Source organism: Neolamprologus multifasciatus, chromosome 12 (genome assembly GCF_963576455.1).
Source record: "Neolamprologus multifasciatus chromosome 12, fNeoMul1.2, whole genome shotgun sequence".
NCBI classification, from domain to species: Eukaryota; Metazoa; Chordata; class Actinopteri; order Cichliformes; family Cichlidae; genus Neolamprologus; species Neolamprologus multifasciatus.
This window is the reverse complement of record NC_140450.1, coordinates 34152047-34172834: the sequence shown is the minus strand read 5'-3', so window position 1 is coordinate 34172834 and position 20788 is coordinate 34152047. Positions and strand designations below refer to the sequence as shown.

The following is a 20788-nucleotide window of genomic DNA, read 5'->3' as shown; positions in this document are numbered from 1 at the left end:
AGCAATAAGCAAATGGGATCTATGTAAGAATGAACTAAATGTATGCTTAAATAGAAATAAAAAATATCAATTGAAGACAATAATTTTCAGATTTTGATGTATGTTCTGTTACATGACTACGTTTTTATTGGAGGGAAACTACCAGGTTATAGCTAAGACACAGGAAATGCTGGAGTCTTTAAGATACCGATACCAGAGGTAAAGCAAAGCACCGAAATGTTTTTCATGTCCTCTAAGGTCAAACATATGGAAAATCGAATTTTGCAAAAAAAACCAAAACTATTTTATTGCTAAACTGATTAAATTAACAGATATTGTGGCATACTCGCTAAACAAAAGGAGCTAAATTATTCCCATTGCAAACTATGATTCATCTGAAACTGTGTGTTTGTGTCTCTGGGCAGGTGCTTCTTAAATGCCTGAAAAAGCACACGTGGAAGCTTTGTGATTTACTGTTGGGTAGCTTCGGTTAGAACAGTCCCAGAAACACGAATCAGACTTCGCCACATTTAAAAATGAATGACATGTTCCGGAAAAAAGTTCAAACTGCCCTAAATAGTTTGTCTGAAGTCAATCTGGAGACTAAAGAAACACTTCGATTGAGGGAGAAACTGGAACAAACCACTTAATAAAAGTTTTGTATCAACCTAAATACGTGCTCTGGATCTCAGAATTATGGCTTCCTTTCTGAAAGCTCATAACTTGTCCAAAGCTTCATTTCTTCATTTCTTTATTCACTTTAACACCTACATTGAAAAAACCCTTCAATGCACCCGCTCTCATTCCTTTGAGAGAGTTTGAAAAGCACAAAGATTCATGCTTCACCAACATGATCACATGATGTGTCTGTTTGATTTATTGTGTCGATTTGGAGGTTTTCTAGGTTGGAGCCTCCTAATCAGTGAGCTTTAAAACCAGATTCGATCTCGACCACCGGCGTTAATACAAAGCAGCAGCGCAGGATGATAGATCGCCAACCAGACCACGGATAGAGATGTGAGTTTATTTTGCTATTCTTGGTCTGTCACCTTATTTACCCAGCAAACTCTGGGGACAGGATGCAGAAAAGGGCAAAGTGCTGAGTGAATTTAGTGTGGTATAAATCATGCTTTGTGTCATTTGGTATAACAAAGGTGGAGTCCATTACTCATCAAGGCCGAACAAAGCACCAACAAGAATTTACTAAGCAGTGAGATAATGGGTTTCTTGTTGATGGAGCTGAGAGACTGCAAACACACACACACACACACACTGTGGATTGCAGATAATATACTCAGGACATTTAGCATATTGTTGCTCTTGCAGAATAACTCAAGCTGACATTCAGTTCATTTGTGCACATGAGCTGAATATTTATACGGTCCACTAAACGCAGCAGCGTTAAAGATCCTACAAACAGTGATTGAGAAGTTATCTCTGATAATTCAGTGAGCGATCGTGTGCATTACTCTGTGTATAGTATGTTGCATGTCTAAACGTACTGTGTGCATCGGAGCATGTACTGTAACGCTGCTGCAGGTGACAGCTTTTAGCGGCGATGTCTTCAGACATGCAGACTTTAATTAACTCCTGCATGTTACTCTAACTGATACACAGTTCTCCATACATGCTCACTGCTGTGCATCATTAAGATATACTTGTCAGCTAACAATCCGAGAATGTTTTATGATGGATGTGCTCATTGGCTATAGTTCAATGTGACTTTACAGCAGATTTGTTTTTCCTGTTATTTGGGTCAGGTAAATGCTGGGAAGTTAGTGATTTAACTCCCGGCACTCCACAGAGTTTGTATTCCAGCTGTGAAATAGCAAACTGAGTTATGGCACACCCGTCACTGCCAAACTGCCCTTCAGCAAGACACTGAACTTTACAACTGACAACTAACTGGGTCAGTGCACTGTGTGCTGAACTTCGCTCTTTGAAATGTCGAGTGTGGAAAAGGGAAAATTCTAGCGAGAAGCAACAGCACAAGTTTAAAAACAGCAGTAAACAGAAACATTACCCTTACAATGTCGCGCTCTTAGCTGATTTTGAGTATTCAGGATTGCTCAGAAAAAGGAGAAACTCAACACTGACAGATCAGCCTGGCATACAGAATAGAAAGCTCCTGTGAGCTGACAATCAGAAGGCATTTCAACATACAGCGAGACAGATGTGCTGACCACATAAATTCTTGATTCAACTCTCTCTAGATCTGTAGCTTCAAATCTTGCAGAAAAACACACTGATTCTGAGTACTGACAGTTTAGTCTACACACAACAACAACAACAAAAAATAAAATGTAATTATACAGTCCCGAACAAAAGTTTAAGACCACTTGAAAAATGGCAAAAGAAATCATATTTTGCATGGTTGGATCATAACAAGGTTCTAAGTAGAGCTTCACCATGCAACAAAAAGAAATGGGACTGAGACAAAACATTATTTTTGAGCATGCAATTTATTGAAAACAACACTTAAACTGAAGCAGGCTGTTTTACAGCTGATCAAAAGTTTAGGATCACACCTCCAAAAAACCCGTAAACCACCCCCAAAACAGAAATCAAAATTTCAAACATGAACTCAGCAGTGTTGGTCAAGTTACTTGAAAAACGTAATCAGTAACTAATTACTGATCACTTCCCCAAAAAAGTAATCCCGTTACTTCACTGATTACTTATTTTCAAAAGTAATTAATTACTTAGTTACTTAGTTACTTTTTTAAAACACGATTTACAACCTGAATAGGTGATAAAGTGATAGATCTTTCAGCCCAATTCTACTTTTTCTACATAATCCATCATACAAAATGTAATCAAATGGAAAAGTCTCTTTTTAAAACTTGTTTTATTAGTTTTAATCTTTTAACTTTATGCATCAAGCAAAAATTTAATTATATGCAACATTCTCTGACTGGAAGAAATTTGTTTAATATTTAAACCTATTTTCTACACATTCCAGCACATAAAATAAAATATTTTGTGTGTGTTTACACTCAGTCTTTCAAATAGATGCAAGTAAAACACAGCAGAAAATAAATAAAGTCAAAGACTAGCGGTCCTGTTGCTCTATTTTCACCTGTAAAGCAGGAGTGGGGTAGGCGGAGGTTTACCCTGGTGCAGGTGTGCAGCGGTCAGTGGAAGAATCCGCGAGTTTCTCTGTGAGTTTCCCATTACGTCGTAGCTACTCGGTGCTTGCTCGGAAGTTTAGGGTTTTTTTCGCTGTAAAAAGAAGTTTTCTTCCCACGCACAACGGACACTAATGTTTTTGTCACTTTTTATGGAATCAAACTCAAAGTAAGGTCAGTACTTCCACGCTTTAAACGCTGCACGCTCATACTCTCTCTGCACTCGATATATGATCCATTGTTGATCTGCACACAGCTGTTGTCACGAACGTTGCACTCGCTTATGTCACTGTCATGAGACATTCTCGCAAAAAAATCACGGTTTTAGTAACGCAGTAACGCAGCGTTCCTACGGGAAAGTAACGGTAATCTAATTACCGTTTTTGCAACAGTAATCCCTTACTTTACTCGTTACTTGAAAAAAGTAATCGGATTACAGTAACGCGTTACAAGTAACGCGTTACTGCCCATCTCTGGAACTCAGTAATGAGTAGCTATACCATTGTCCATTTTAGTAAACATCGCTTGCCATCCTTCCCCAAAGGTTCTCATTTGGATTTGGATCAGGGGAGCACGGAGGATGGTCCAAAAGAATGATGTTATTCTCCTGGAAGAAGTCCCTCGTCCTGTGGGCATTGTGCACTGCAGCATTGTCCTGTTGATAAACCCAGTCGTTACCACACAGATAACAGCCCTCAGTCGTAAGGAATGCTCTCTGCAACATCTGGACATAGCCAGCGGCCGTTTGACGCCCCGACACTTCCTTCCACTGAAGGAAAAGGCAACCCAGACCATTATGGCTCCCCCTCCACTGTGGCACACAGAAAACATCTCAGGTGGGATCTGCTTGTCATGCCAGTAACATTGTAAACCACCAGGACCATCAAGGTTGCTTTTTTTCTCATGAGAGAATAAAACTTTCTTCCACCTTTCAATGTCACGTTTGGTGCTCTCTTGCAAAGTCCAAACGGTCGGTTCTGTGGCGTTTAAGGAGACGAGGCCTTTGAAGATGTTTTTTGTTTTTGAATCTCTTCAGTGTCAGACGCCGTCTGATGGTTACGGGGCTGCAGTCAGCACCAGTAACGGCCTTAATTTGGGTGGAGCATCACCCAGTGTCTTGATGGACAGCCAATTGGATCCTCTGGCTCAGTGCTGGACTTGACTTGACTTTTTTGTTCCATAACCCTTAAGATCATTTAAAAAATGATAAATTATGCTTATGCAGTTCAACAACCCGACCACATTCAAAAAGGGAATGTTTTGACATCATGACAGTGTGATTACCTGATAGAAAATGACAATGAATCCACATTTTTACACAGATTTAGCCTTTTAAAGGCGTGTGGGCTTAAACTTTTGATCAGCTCTAAAACAGCCTGCTTCAGTTTAAGCGTTGTTTTCAATAAATTACATGCTCAAAAAATGGTTTGTCTCAGTCCCATTTCTTTTTGTTGCATGTTGAAGCTCTACTTAGAACCTTGTTAAGATCCAACCATGCAAAATATGATTTTTTTGGCCCTTTTTCAAGTGGTCTTAAACTCTTGTTCAGGACTGTATATGTAGGGTCACTCCTCACTCTGCCTTGTTCCCAAACAGTAGCAGCGTTGTCAGTATAATATAGCTGTCAGGTAATTATCAGAGAGCGTTGTATGATGGATGTCCTCAATGGCTGTGACTTTATAGCAGATTTGCTTCCCTTGTTATTTGGGTCAGGTGTTATTAGCTGGTTATGGTCCGGTACTATAAATCAAGTTCGACGCACCTCGGATAGTTTTTTAAACTTTATCTTATTCAGTTAAGATATGTACACACGTACACGGGTGTTTTTTATATCAGCGATTTTCTGCTTTAATTAAAACAAAACAACTTAAAAATTGGAAACCAAGAAAAAAAAAAGTGTTGTTAAGATTGTGCCAAAGCAACAGTGATATAACAATCAGAGGATCAGGCAGGTGAACAGGCAGGCATGAAGCAGATAAAGGCCCACACTGCTTTTTCTTGTTGCTGATAGTAATGATATTCGTGGGAGCCAGAAGCTGTTTACGATGAAACATTTGAAACATTTGTTTGTGTCTTTTTGCTTCAAAGAGGTAAAAGACCATATTTATCTCTCATTTGTGAGGAAAACTTTTTAAAAACTGATATCATAATCATCAGTGAGTAAGACGTGCCCCTGATTGTAATGACTCACGAGCTTGTAGGTGCTCAGATCAGCAGTTCAGTGTTCATGGACCGAGTGGGCGTGTCTGTGAGAGCACAAAAATATACATCACCTGTAAGAAAACAGATTGTGTGCTATATTTATTGCTGCTCTATGCTTAAGTTAACTGCATATGCTTTGTGGAAGTTGGAGACACCTCTTAGAAAGAACCACAGTTTTCCTCCTTTAGCTCAAATGATGGAGCTTAAGCTCGGTGTAACACAGGAAGGATTTCGCTGCCACTCAAATCTGATTGAATAAAACCCCAATATGAATAATTTCATGATGTAAATGAACAGGACGCTGGTGCATATGCAGTCAGTCTACATAATAAGTCAGTCTGAATAAGCCAGCATCATTGTTCGCACACATTCCTCGCTGCACAGCACTTTTTCTCAGAGTGACAGTTTTTCACCTATAATTATGTGCACTGCTTCTGCAACACAATGCTAACCTCTATTTTGCCAGATCACTATTATCACTGTTATTACCTTGTTGTCACAGCTGTGTTTGCTCATCTGCAATGGCATTTTGTCTGGCCGCGCTGAGACTGGGGATGTACATGGATGTGTACAACTGTGATTGAATATGGGTTTTCTGCAAAAAGTTATGACAGCTACTGGTTCCATAATTGCAGGTAAAAGAAGAAAAACAAAAACATGAATAAGTGAGACCTTAGAAAGAGGATCATTTTTCAAAAACTAATGTAAATTTATGAGGAAAACAAAGCTGTGAGGTTGATTGTGAAGCTCCTAATCAGAGACCAGCTTATGCTGCACTTCTTTTTTTTTGCATTAAAAAATAGTGCGGTGTATTTAGACAAAAAGAAGTGAGGATGAGGTGACAGCTTTTGTGCATTCAACACAATGGACCCATGCAAGTACATTACTGGTTAAATCATCAATATGGCTCCGTACTCGGCTGTCACAACAATTTGAACCAGTCTTGCAAAGTGAATCGGTGGCAAAACTCTCCACATTTTTGGGAGTTAATTTGTGCTTTTATAACATCAAATACTATTCAACATTTTGTCATAATGTACCACTTTGTTCCCAGAAAGTATCTAGTTCTTTAATATAAATGTAAATATGTGACATTATGAGTTTTTCCTTGCAGTACGTATAATTAATTCGTCTGGACTTCTTTAAGTTACTTGAAGACGTTTCACCTCTCGTCCGAGAAGCTTCTTCGAGGCGATTAGAGGATCATCAGGGGGTCCTTTTGTCCCTCTGTGGGGGGAAACTCCCACTGGGTTTAAATCTGGGACTCCCCACCATTTGACCTTAGAACTGAAGAAGCTTCTCGGATGAGAGGTGAAACGTCTTCAAGCAACTTAAAGAAGTCCAGACGCTTTTCTTTGCAAGCTCCTTTGACTACGATGACCTGGATGACTGAGAACCTTCACAGACGTATAATTAATTCATTTTATTACATTTTTATTTTGTTTTACCCTAAATTTCCCCAAAAAGTGCCATCACACGCAGGTGAATAATTGATATTTTTTCCCCCTGGCTCGCCTTAGATGAGATTAGCAAAATTCTTGCTATAATGAATATTCCTATCATTAGTCATTTCTTCATCTCTGGGTAGTGCACTGAATTTGACCTCCACGTTTGGTGCTCTGATGTGTGTCATCCAGTACAAAATCAAATTTAATTCATTGCTTTCTTCTGCTGGAAATTATTAATATCAATCTTGCTGAACTCATGCCCTATCTTTGCTTATGTCATTACCTCTGGTCGAACATACTTTTGTCATTTATTTGATCAAAATCTTTCTGTATAGAATACAGCTTAATTGATTTATACTTCAGTAGATTTTCCAATTAAAGCGACAAATCCAACAAGATAGAAGACATGCTGTAGATCCACCGAATCATTTAAAAGATTACAATCCCCCCTCAGACCTCCTGTGCTCCTGATTGGGATGAGAAGATGATCACATGAATAAATGAGCAACGTTTTCACATAAGAGTCTGAAAAAGAGAACACCTGCATGTTTTTTTCTTTACCAATCATGCTTCGTGTTTGAAAGCACACAGATGAGCTGTTGTTCTATATAGATAAAAATAAAGGGAGAAGCCTTTAGTGAATGTACTTGTATATGAGACAATGAAAAGGAACAATAACAACACAGGACTGCAGAAAATACATATAAAAGACATTATATAGCTTACAATATATATATATATATATATATATATATATATATATATAACGGAAATGAAGCCAAAAGGAAAATGCAGTGTGTGAAAAAATGAGCACTGCCCATGATTCAATAACTTGTAGAACCACTTTTAGCAGCAAAAACGTGAAGTAAATGTTTTTACTCTCTCAGTGTCTCACACTGTTGTGGAAGACTTTGGCCCACTCTTCTTTACAATGCTGTTTCAGGTGAGGTTTGCAGACCTCTTGAGGTCCCACCGCAACATTTCAATCAGGTTGAGGTCTGGACTTTGACTGGGCCAGCACAGTGATTCTTTCTTTTTCAGTCATTCTGCTGTTTATTTGCTGCTGTGCTTGTGATCATTGTCTTGTTGCATGACCCAGTTTAGTCCAAGCTTCAGCTGTCGGACAGATGGCCTGACATACAGAGGGGTTCATGTTTGACTCGATTACTGCAAAGTGCCCAGATCCATCCAGTATCTGCAAAACAAGCTCAAATCATCACCCCTGCACCAACATGCGGACAGCTGGTGTGACGTATTTGTGCTGGTTGTGCTGATCTATCTATCTATCTATCTATCTATCTATCTATCTATCTATCTATCTATCTATCTATCTATCTATCTATCTATCTATCTATCTATCTATCTATCTATCTATCTATCTATCTATCTATCTATCTATCTATCTATCTATCTATCTATCTATCTATCTATCTATCTATCTATTCTTGCAACCCATCCAAACAAACCCATATGTGTTCAGTCTCCTTATAATTGTACTATGATGAACATTAACATTTCATATACTAATCGAGGCCTGAGGAGGCTGAAATGTAGCACTTGACTTTTTTGCATAGCATTCATAGCACAGTCTGACCTCGGGGTAAATCTGCTGGGAAAATAGACGACTGTCTTGAATGTTTCCACTTGTAAAAATCTAAGCTCATTGCTGTTGTCTTTCCTCCGTGGCATTGTGTTAACACATCTGGATGCTCCAGACCAGAAAAGTGCCAGAACTTGTGCTTTTATAAAAGTGCTCACACATGCATTTGATCATTATACCTGGCTGCTGCTTACCCTCGTAATCCTTATGGAAGTGATGAGACTGTACTTGATCTTTTTAAATAAATGACACAGTGTAATACGTCATGTTCTGTTGCTCATCTGAGATTGTATTTACCTAAGAACCAGATTATTTTTTAATATATGTAAAATCTTATAATTGAAAGAGGGCGTACTTTATTTTTACAACAACTTTACGATGTCTTGTTTTGCCCTCACATGGGTTATAGCCTTTAAACATATCCTCTTGCTCTTAGCCGAGCTTTTAAATATCTCTGATATTTTCATCTGCCCAAAATAAAAGGTCAGTAAGAGGATAAGAGAACAGCACTCAATAGTTGCCTTTATGTTGCACGGCAGTGTTGTGACTCTGGAACGAGTTGGCTACAGCTCCTCCTCACTGTCCTTTTCCATTTGCAGAGGATATGAAATGATGGCGTATAATGGGCCGCGCAGCTACTTCAGCTATACCAACTGCTGGCTAGATGCCAAATTGGAAAAAAGTGAGTCGGTTCAAAAGAGGAGCTGTCTGTGGTATCCTTGGTAACTAAAATTGCTTAACATTTTTTCTCAAAGGTCAGAAGAAAAACGGGAAGAAATGGAGACTTGGATTCCTCCCCCACATCTGAGACTTCCTTTAAGCTTATTTAGTTTTCAAGGTGTCCTTTGAGAGGGAGAGCGACAGAACCAAAGGGAAGGTGACAAAGATGGAGGGGCTCTTCACCCTGGCTCTCTCTCATCATCATGACAGGGAAAAAAACGGAAAGGAAGACGGATTTGCTGGCACATACTTATTCACCTTCCAGTACCAGACTTCACTTGTTTAATTATGAAGAGAAAATGAGTACACTCTTTAACATTTAACGTAACATTTTGGGAGCTCGCGTTTGAGACTATTAGCGAGATGCTACTCACAGCTGAAAGTGTATATTTAGGTGGCCAGTAAGCGCAGCACAATGACAAGCATGCACATGTACAAATGTAATTTCCTTTGGAGAGCCAAAAGCCTCTAGAGGCTTTGTAGCTGCATTACAAATCAGGTCGCCATGGCTGCCACCATAAAGGAACTCCATTAAATAATTGACAGGGAGCAGAAAATGGCTAAATGCATAACAAGCAGGCATAAATCCATTCAGGAAGGGAAAGTAGATTGTGTGACAAGATGGAGTGTTTTACTAATGTGACAGAGAAGAGAGAATGGTCTCATTTCTAACTAAAAAACACAACATTGAGGTAACTGAGAAAAAGCTTTTGTGGACTGAGGAGCTTCCTAACAGTGCTGGTCCAAATCGAAAGGCTCCATGCATACATAAATTCCGTCTTAACCTCATTATTTTTTACTTACATAATAGTTATTTATAGGTGAGGCTGTGCAGCTGAAACAAATTGAGACCAGTTTGCCTCTGTTACATGAATATTAATTAAAAACAGAAGAAAGACATATGATCTGAACCAAAAATTTATGAGACTGCAAAACAAGTCACTTAACAGCGATCACTTGGAGAGCAAGCACAAGGATCAGCAGGTAATGTCATAACAAATACCGCGATTGTGAAGTTCTAACGCCAGGCGACAAAGTAATCACTAAATTGCTTCTGAGCTGTTAAAATGCAATTGCCATGGTATTAACAAAACAGCAATAACTAAAACATTGCTACAAAGGTAAGCCTATTAGCTGCTTAACACCCAAATGTTGTTAAACAGCTAATAGGCTGCTAGCTAGGTCAGCGGTCAGCTAGCATCTATTAGCTAACAGAGGTCACACGTAAACTGTCTCATACTGTATGTGTATCAAAGTCACAATTATTGCAGACATGCTGAACACGTAATTCTAAATGTTACAAATGATGCCAAAAGGAACCAAAAACTGAAAGATAAGGAGGACTTTCTGCTTATTAAACAGCTAACAGACGAATTGAACCTCAATGAAACCAAAGCTTAGATGTAATTTGTCTAACCTCTACCAGAGATTTTAAGTAAATGCAGCACGACAGATAGATTACATGGACATAAGTACAGGGCCACTTAAACATTACACTGACAGGAGCTGTTTAGCCTTGGAAGCTTACAGCATGAAGCTCTTGGTACACAGTTTCTGTGCTGATGTTAATGTGAGACAAGTTACTGAGTCGAGAGAGTTGGACACTTTCACACATTATGCACATTAGCACGTGGCAAGCCCGTTCTGTAACTGTATATGGTCTGTTGCTGAGTTGCTGTGGTCCCTAAACTCTTCCATCCATCCATCCATCCATCCATCCATCCGTCCATCCATCCATCCATCCATCCGTCCATCCATCCATCCATCCATCCATCCATCCATCCATCTTCTTCTGCTTATCTGGGGCAGATAAGCAGGGGTAGCAGCCTAAGCAGAGAAGCTCAGACCTCCCTCTCCCCAACCACCTCCTCCAGCTTGTCCGGGGGAACACCAAGGCGTTCCCAGGCCAACCGAGAGATATAATCTCTCCAGTGTGTCCTGGGCCTGCTCCGGGGCCTCCTCCCAATGGGACATGCCCGGAACACCTTCCCAGGAGGCTCCCAGGAGGCATCCTTATTAGATGCCTAAACCACCTAAAATGGCTCCTTTCGATGTGGAGGACCAGCGGCTCTACTCTGAGCCCCTCCCAGATGGCTGAACTTCTCACCTCATCTCTAAGGGAGAGTCCAGCCACCCTTCGGAGGTGCTGATTCTCACACCCACCGGCTGCGAAGCCCCCTAAATTCTTCAACTTTGTGAAATTACAGCTCACAGTTTATTTGGTTTATCTATTTGCTTGATTTTGTACATCTGTTGCAATGGGGCTGAAAACACCTGATATCAAAGATTAAGAGGTCTGGCCCACTTTTTTCCATATAGTGAAAAACCTGTGCTGTGTGTTGTTACCCAACAGCCAGACAACCAGCAATAGAAATAACTGAGCCATACATAAAATGTCTAGTGTGTGACAGATTGACCAACAAGCCATGATGCACAGAAAGATGTGACTTAGTGCTTGGGAACTAGCCCGAGGAGCAGAAGAGCAGAATAAAGTCCTCTTGGGGCTCCATTGTCAGGACAAAGAGATCAGAAACACTGGCAGGAGGTCGGAGTCGTATGATGTTGGGGTCTGATGGGACAAAGAGTCGGAGGAGCATGCCGAAAACAGAACAGTGTTAAATAATGTGTGTGATGGGAATTGCTTGGTTCAAATAAACTGCAAATACTGCACTATGGCAGTAGAGTAATGTAACAGTATAGATAAAGGCACGATGTAAGTGGTGCGTTAGTGCTTGTGATGCAGCGCTGACCAGAAATAGCAGACAGCAACAACATCAGCGGCAACAGAAAATGGTGGCAGCAGTGGTTTAAATCAAATGACGTGACATGACAGGAGCAGCAGCACTGAGAGACACACGAGGAAAGACATAAATGGTATTATTGACCTTGAAAATGGCGCTTTAGAAAAAAAAACGAAAGGAAGTGGAGCTTGTTGGTTATTTGTTATGTAGCACTAGCGGCAGGTGTTGGTGAATTAGTCGAAACAGTCTGACTTTTATTCATTTATTTATTAAATTTGACCCAAGTAGGTCCGCTGGACTAGAAATTTGCAACATTTTGCTCTGAAGGCCTTTGAAGAAATTAAGAGTTACTTTTCTGTACTTTAGTTTTATGTATGTTTTGTTGCCACTTGTTTCTGCATGTAGAGCAACACTGATGTTGGATTTAGGGGCCATGCAGTGCCTCCTACATTATCCACATTTTTGTATGGTCACTGACTCTCACGCCCTCATTATAAAGGGAAGATCATCAAACTGACTTTGACTGAGGCTAGCTGGAACACCAGGAAAAACTTTAGTTGGGATGCGTATATTCCACTCTTGAGTCTCATCGGTGCACTTTCCTCACATACTTTAATCCCAGCTGTTTTGTTTTGTCACCGTTCTGGTTTAACTCAATGCTTTTGTGTTCCAGTTTTTTTTTGCCCAGCTTTTTAATTCTCCTTTATTCCTGTACCCTATTATCTACCCCGCTCAGCTCTCTTCTGTTCTCTGCTGTTTTTCCTTTGTTGTCCAAGGACACCCAGCTCTGACTGGGATGGACAAAATGACTGTTGGAAGTGGATTTCATTTATCACTGTGGCACTAATAGCTGCCCATCATCCCTATTGCCGTGAGAGCCCTTAAACCTCCAATAGTGACAGGTGGTGAGTTGTGTAGGAAAGGCCATAAAATATCCACCCAGAGGGTTTACAACAATTAGGAGGAAGTAAAACAGACATAAAGGATTTAAAGTCTGATGAGGGGAAGTGCTTTGTGAAGCTAGGTGTGTCTTGTAAGTATACAGGATGACTCTGTAAATAGGTCACCAATAGAAAATGGTTTTCATTGCTACATAATTAACAAAATAGAACAAATCCAACAGATTTTAAAGGGTCAGGGATGTTATCGGTGAGCACTGAAAACCAGGATTGTTTTGGGACCCCAAAGCAGGTTGAGAATGTTGATAAGGATTATAGATAACCTTTGTCTGAGATCTGTCCTTGAGCTGTGTTCAGCATGCCCACATCTCCCCGTGGTGCCACATGGATAGTTAAGTGCTTACAGGACAATACAGTAGTAATAAATCTCTGGTAAAATGTCCCTTATTCTGTGGAAGATGGTTCCAAAATAATATTTTCCAGACTTGCCTACACAGAATAATTCAACTTTATTCCCGCTTTATTCTGTATTTACTGTGCTTTTTCAAAGTTGGCGCTTTAATGATAACATAACTTTGTGCTATAGATAGCAGTACCAGTCACAAGTCTGGACATGGGTGGTACTGTATACACATGTGGGTAACAGTTTGATTGCAGCTGTTGCAATATTATAACATGGGTCAGTGTGGCTACCATGGTATACACCTTCTAATGCAGCTGAACTGGAGAAAAAAATGAACGCTAGAGGGGTATAAGTTTAACATTCAGTCAGATTAAAAGAAGTTATATAGACTCACTGACCACTTTATTAGGTACACCTGTTCAATTGCCCCTTAACACAAATATCACAGATACCTATTAGCAACTTGATGTATTTAGGCATCTAGACTTGGTCAAGAGGACCTGCTGAGTTCAAACTGAGCATTAGAATGGGGAAGAAAGGTGATTTAAGTGACTTTGAACATGGCATGGTTGTTGGTGCCAGATAGGCTGGTTCAAGTATTTCAGAAACTGCTGATCTGGTGAGATTTTCCCACACAACTATCTCTAGGGTTCACAGAGAACGGTCCACAAAAGAAAAACTAACCAGAAATATAAGTTCTCAGGGATAAAATGCGTTGTTGTTGCCAGAGTGGTCAGACTGCTTCAAGCTGATAGAAAGGCAACAACAACTCAAATGACCACTTGTTACAATGCAGAAGAGGAATGCAGAAGAGCATCTCTGAGGAATGCAGAAGAGCATCTCTGAGGAATGCAGAAGAGCATCTCTGAGGAATGCAGAAGAGCATCTCTGGGGAACGCAGAAGAGCATCTCTGAGGAATGCAGAAGAGCATCTCTGAGGAATGCAGAAGAGCATCTCTGAGGAATGCAGAAGAGCATCTCTGAGGAATGCAGAAGAGCATCTCTGAATGCACAACATGTTGAATCTAGGCTACAGCAACAGAAGAGCCAACACGTTCTCACTCTCATAGCGTAATATTTTACGCTAGGTGACAAATCGTCAACATATTACACTTCCGGGCACCCAACATATCCATAAATGACGAGATCAGAAAAATGAGGAAACATGAGAACCATTTGGAATCAATACACACGTTCGTTCATTTTACTTAAATTGCTTTGGAAAACACTATTTAACGTAATTAAATTGCTGGTTAACGTTAGGGATAAGGTTATGGTTAGGGATAAGGTTAGGGTTAGGGATAAGGTTATGGTTAGGGATAAGGTTAGGGTTAGGGCTGGAATACTTGGCTGGAATGTGTATTACCGCGGGACCATCATTCTACTGGATTTCACCAATAACCCGGCGTGTAGCATAATCACCTTTAAGTCACCTTTCGCGTTCCTCAGGAACACCGCGGGACGTGAAACATCGTTGGGATGTTACTCGAGAGTGAGAATGGGCTGGAAGACCACATTGGGTGCTGCTCCTGTCAGCTAAGAATAGGCTACAACACAGGCTCACCAAAACTGGACAAAAAAACAAAGACTGGTAAAACAGTGCCTGGTCTGATGAGTCAACACTGAGATGGGGTCTGAATTATATCAACAGTTCAGGCTGGTGGTGATGGTATGATAGTGTCAGGCATGTACTTTAGAACCAACTGAGCATGGTTTAAGTCCCACATCCATCTCTTTAAGACCACAGTGGGCCCAGCTCCTGATGGCTGCTTGCATGAGGATAACGCACCATGTTACAGAGTTCAGATCATCTTAAACTAGTTTCTTGAATATGGCCTCCACTGTCACCAATCCAGCACAGCACCTTTGGCATGCAGTAGAGGTTCACATCATGGATGTGGATGAACTGTGAGATGCAATCATGTTATTATGGAAAAATGTTTCCAGCACCTTGAAGATTGCAAAGTGTTAGCTTGACAGGTAAAATAGAAACTTGCGGGATAAGATCAAAATGTAGATTATTGTCAAAATGTTGTGGTCGCAAAGAAACTATTAATGTGCAAAAGTTGTCTAAATGTTTCAGGTTGGACTAAAGCTTCGGTCCAGCATTGCCATCTTGTATGTGTGTGTGAAATGCAAAAACACAAAACAAAACAAAACTGCAGTCACCCCCTCAACACTTTTTTTGTCTTATTAGTTTAAGAAAAGAAAAATTAAGGTGTTATGTTTGTTGTCAGTAACTATAAAGTTTGCATAAATTTGGCTTATCAACTTTTTTTCTCTTAAAAAAAATCATTGCCTTGAGTAGCAATTCCCTCCTCGACACATTGGCTGAAATAAAATAATAGTTATTCACAGACTGGCTGGAGGTAATACACAAATCTGAGGGAAGAAGTGTGTCTGTCCAGGGATGACTCAGTTTAGCTTATGTAAGAGTCTAAATGTGATTAAAGAAACAGCTCTATTATTATTTTACTCACTCATTCTCACCTCACCATGAGCAGAAATCAGGCAAGAGAACAGAACCTGACCTAAACAGGTATAAGAGTGTTAGAACAAAAATGCTTAATTGTGTGTAAAACCCGGAAAAAGACGAAGCTGCTCCTTTGCTTTCTTGTTGAAAATTCACGTCGTGCTCTGTCAGAAGAAAAGCAGCTCAATTTCTGTCTTATGGTGCTTCCTCAAATAGAGCTGAAGCGCTCCTTGAGGACTTGACTCGTTGTCAGATGTTGGAGAAATGTTCCAGAGCTCTCACTGAACACATCCGTTGTGCTTCAGTTGAAGAAAGCTCAGAATAAATAAATGCACGTGTTGAACAACTGTACTCTTATTTTCTTCTTTATTTTATTTTTTAATTATTATTATTTTTATCCAGAAGTCAAACCTTACATTTGTTTAGAGCTAGTCAAGCTCATAATACCTTTATTACAACACGGTGTACTTAACAAATCAATAAGCAAACAAGCTTTTCTACGGTATATCTTGCACACAGCTGACACTCGAGTGAACACTGAACTGTGTTTTCTGAGATCTTCCCATTTTCAGCACTCTCGTTCACTTTAGATAAATCCAACCAAGCGTGAAAGCGGCCAATACTCACAAAGCAATGAAGCTGCATTTCTCAAAAAACGGTTTGATTTCAGGTGACGTTTGCACCTCTCTGTCCGCTCGCTTAAATCACACACAGATGAATACAGAGATCTTCCAAAAACGGGAAACATTTTTAAACTCATGTTGACCCCCTCCCTGCACATTTGTGCTTGATATAAGAATTATAAATGGCTTAGTGAAGGGACTTCAGTGGAAAGTTTCTGTGGGAAAAAGGTATTCTGACAGACACAGAGCTCCAAATTTACCACGCTGTCTCTCAGCCAATGGCTTGGATAAATATTTCACCATGTTTCCCCTCTCAGAAGTAAAAGGTTTGTGAGGTTCTCCTGGAGATGACCGATGACTGTTGCACAAGAGGGCCAGTTACAGTGTTTCAGAGCAGAAAATAGCACACTATATTGTGCTCTATGGGGTAGCCTAGCAGAGGTAATGGAATTCTCCATTAGCTTGGACATTCTGGTTGCCTATGGACAGGTAATTCCTGAGGGCCGCTGTATCTACCAGAGACGTGGATAAAAAAATAATTTAAACATCACTGACTGTGTTCAGGTCACACTGTGTTATAGGAGGCGATTATAATCCACTGCCACTGTGTATTTAGCTTGCGCTTTCATCATAATGCAAGGTTCAAATATGGTATGCATTTTTAAAAAATGCATGAAAAAATGAAAAAATGCATACCATACCATACCACTTTGTTTTTGAAAAACAAAGTGCATTGAAAGCTTGAGTAGAAAAAGCACTATATAAGAACCCTTTTAAATAACTGGAAATACAGTTTAATTCTAACTTGAAAGTCAATACTTGCTATGACCACCGTTATTCTTCAACAGTCTGAACTCTCTGAGGAAAGCTTTCTTTAAGGAGTCTTCCGGAACAGTTCTCCAGACTTCTTGAAGGACATTTAAAGCTCTTCTTTGGATGTTTCTGCCTTTTGTTCCCTTTTCTGTTAAGATGATCAGGCACAGCTTCAGTAACGTCGGGCTCTGGCTTCTATAGGGAGGTCAGAAGTGTGCGTGCGTGTTTTTTCTTTTAGTGCATTCACAGTGTGTTTGGAGTCATTGTCATGCTGAAAAAAACGATCTGTTCTTGTGTTATTAAGCATACCTTAGCCTTTCTCATTGCCTCCCTTCCTTAAGAACTGGACAGACATCCTTTCACTCAGACCATTTCTGATGAGGCTTCAGTGAACAGTAGATGGATCAACTGTAGGGCCACATATATCTCTCAGGTCACGTGTCAGGTCTTTGCTGGGTTTTTTCCTATTTCTTGAAGACATGACTTTCAGATACTGTTCATCTACTGTAGATAGTTTTATAGGCCCTTCATCTCTCCAGTTTGTTGAGATAAACTGCACACCATGGTGAGATATACCAGGTTTTTTGATAATAGCTCATTGGGAATCACCTTGCTGGTGCAAAAATACAATTTTGTGCCTGTCAAACTATGTCTGTCTTTGGCATTTTTTATAGATTCAGCTAAAGAAACGAGAACACATGATATATTTTTAAGACTGCTAGTAACCAAGTGCATAAAATGCTGTTTGGTCCTTGTCTGTCTAGAGACAACACAGGTTTATCCCTTTAGTTAGGTAACTTTATGACGCTTGAATGAGTGACAGGTCAGTGTTAAGCAGAGATGGGCAGTAACGTGTTACTTGTAATGCATTACTTGTAACGCGTTACTGTAATCTGATTACTTTTTTCAAGTAATGAGTAAAGTAAGGGATTACTATTGCAAAAACGGTAATTAGATTACCGTTACTTTCCCGTAGGAACGCTGCGTTACTGTGTTACTAAAACTGTGATTTTTTTGCGAGAATGTCTCATGACAGTGACGTAAGCGAGTGCGACATTCGTGACAACAGCTGTGTGCAGATCAACAATGGATCATATATCGAGTGCGGAGAGAGTATGAGCGTGCAGCATTTAAAGCGTGGAAGTACTGACCTTACTTTGAGTTTGAGTCCATAAAAAGTGACAAAAACATTAGTGTCCGTTGTGTGTGGGAAGAAAACTTCTTTTTACAGCGAAAAAAACCCTAAACTTACAAACAAGCACCGAGTAGCTACGACGTAATGGGAAACTCACAGAGAAACTCACGGATTCTTCCACTGACCGCTGCACACCTGCACCAGGGTAAACCTCCGCCTACCCCACTCCTGCTTTACAGGTGAAAATAGAGCAACAGGACCGCTAGTCTTTGACTTTATTTATTTTCTGCTGTGTTTTACTTGCATCTATTTGAGTGTAAACACACAAAATATTTTATTTTATGTGCTGGAATGTGCAGAAAATAGGTTTAAATATTAAACTAATTTCTTCCAGTAAGAGAATGTTGCATATAATTAAATTTTTGCTTGATGCATAAAGTTAAAAGATTAAAACTAATAAAACAAGTTTTAAAAAGAAACTTTTCCATTTGATTACATTTTGTATGATGATTATGCAGAAAAAGTAGAATTGGGCTGAAAGATCTATCACTTTATCACCCATTCAGGTTGTAAATCGTGTTTTTAAGAAGTAACTAAGTAACTAAGTAATTAATTACTTTTGAAAATAAGCAATCAGTAAAGTAACGGGATTACTTTTTGGGGGAAGTAATCAGTAATTAGTTACTGATTACTTTTTTCAAGTAACTTGACCAACACTGGTGTTAAGTAGCTTAATAAAAAAACAAAACAAATTGAAAGAACACCAGGAAGCTTACAAAAAAATAAAAATAAAAAGGAAAGTCTGGGTCCTTGGTTCAAGACTTTTGCACATCCCTGTGTATAAAAATAAAATTTCTGCAATCAGTATTTTAATATCAACATTGGATTAAGTGACTGTGTGTAATGTGGGAGACGTCCCTTGTAGCGATGCTGCTTGGTTTCTCAGCTCAGTTCTGTGGCGCACTTATGTTTTTTGTCTCACTCTGACAGTGCTCATAATGTGGCAGCGTGTCAGTGCTGGGGACTAACACAGGAGTTAGTGGAGAGAGGGAGAAAGAACAGTAAACTTTTATTTCTGAGCTGAATGCATGTTTCTGCCATGTTAACCTGTTACGGCGTACGCGGCAAAGGGAACTACACGTACATGCTTTTTGCCGTTGTTATTGTTTCTTGTCACCCTGCCTCTCCAGGGTTAGTAAAGTTCAATTTTTAGAATGCAAAAATAAGAACGATTAAACCCACAGATGTTTGCATCAGCTCATCCTGCTGCAAGATATGCAAGAAGCAGTGTAATGAAGTGTTAAAATGCGTGCTCTCTTAGCCAAACCGGCAGTCATTTGTCTCCAGAAGGACGATGAGAGGATTGTGCGTCCAATGAGAGTGTGCCTGGAAACAGCTCTGCCTTCTAACGGTCTGAAGATGAGTCATGGTGGCAGAGAACGGCCCTCCACCCCCCACTGACAAACAAATATCCCCCCAAATAAGCACCATAAACACCATCTTCATTACTGAGTAATGGATTGAGAGAGGAGTGTTGCATTACTGCGTATCTATTATGAATCCCGTAGAAGCATGGCACGTACTCATCTGGGCTCTGTTTCACATTTATTTGACATTGTTGTCTGTGTGTTTAGTCTCCCCTGTGAAACTTAAGTACATTTTAAGTGAGGGGTGTAAACTACTCAGATTAGTGGAGGGATTAGAAGAATGAACACAAAGTAGTTGTTATATAACGTCCACCGAGGACGGATAACCTGAGCGGAAGGATCTTGGAGTCTGACAGTGTGATGGTGTGCGGCACACGAGTTTACATGGAAACTGAAAAGTTACTGTCTCGTATAACCAATGATAACCTACACCAACGCAACGATCAGTCGCATGTAGCTGCATCGTTTTCTTTCTTTCTTTAGTGTCGCAGTATTTTCTGCCACCGTCAGCCCACAAGACCTGCCATGGGCGACAACATAATGACACCTGTCTCAGATAAACGACTGATGTTTCATTCGGCGTGGCAGTTCTGATACGAGGCGTGCGAGGCTTTTTAAAGCCGATTTAAAAAAATCTGATCTGGGTTAGATGTCTGTGTGTGTGTTGGTGGTGAGGAAAGGGTATAATAAAGCGCTCCTAGCAAAGCGCTAGTTGTAGCGCCGGTGTCCATTCAGAGTCATTCTGATTTAGATCAATACCACTTGCATTATGTGTTGGCACTAGTTAATAGGCACCAGTGTGCATCAGAGGTGCTGGACTAGAGAGCATTTTGACATTTTGTATACCTTCACTCAGATGTGTCTCTTAAAAACGCACTAGAAATGATTTCTGAGGAGTGTTATAATGTTATTTGACAGCCAAGTTTGTTAATGTCCATCCTTAATCTGAAGGTAACAGAAAATGAGCAGCAGATGGCAGCGAGCTCTGTAATATTTGTGACTAGCTGCACAAACACTGGAGAAAATGTTTAAAGATGAAGTCATATTTTAAAACCACACCTGACTTGAACAAGCTGAACTTTTAAAAACCTGTCAATAGAGTAAAGACCCAAGTCGAAAAGCACTGAATGTAATTTTACAGTGAATCACAGCGATCCTTAAGTTTTTGTTAGAATTAACAGCAAAGCAGAAATCAGA

At 40.0% G+C, this 20788-nt stretch overlaps 1 protein-coding gene and 1 long non-coding RNA gene across 2 annotated transcripts in view; both read left to right on the top strand.

The window, feature by feature from the left end:
- htr7c (5-hydroxytryptamine (serotonin) receptor 7c) overlaps positions 1-20788 on the top strand; it is a 38481-nt gene that overhangs the window by 12853 nt on the left and 4840 nt on the right. The gene's annotated exons all lie outside the window — the stretch shown is intronic.
- On the top strand, positions 7526-17275 carry LOC146507380 (uncharacterized). The gene is made up of 2 exons (XR_014877225.1): positions 7526-14408; positions 14445-17275. It is a non-coding gene; the product is annotated as an uncharacterized LOC146507380 (long non-coding RNA).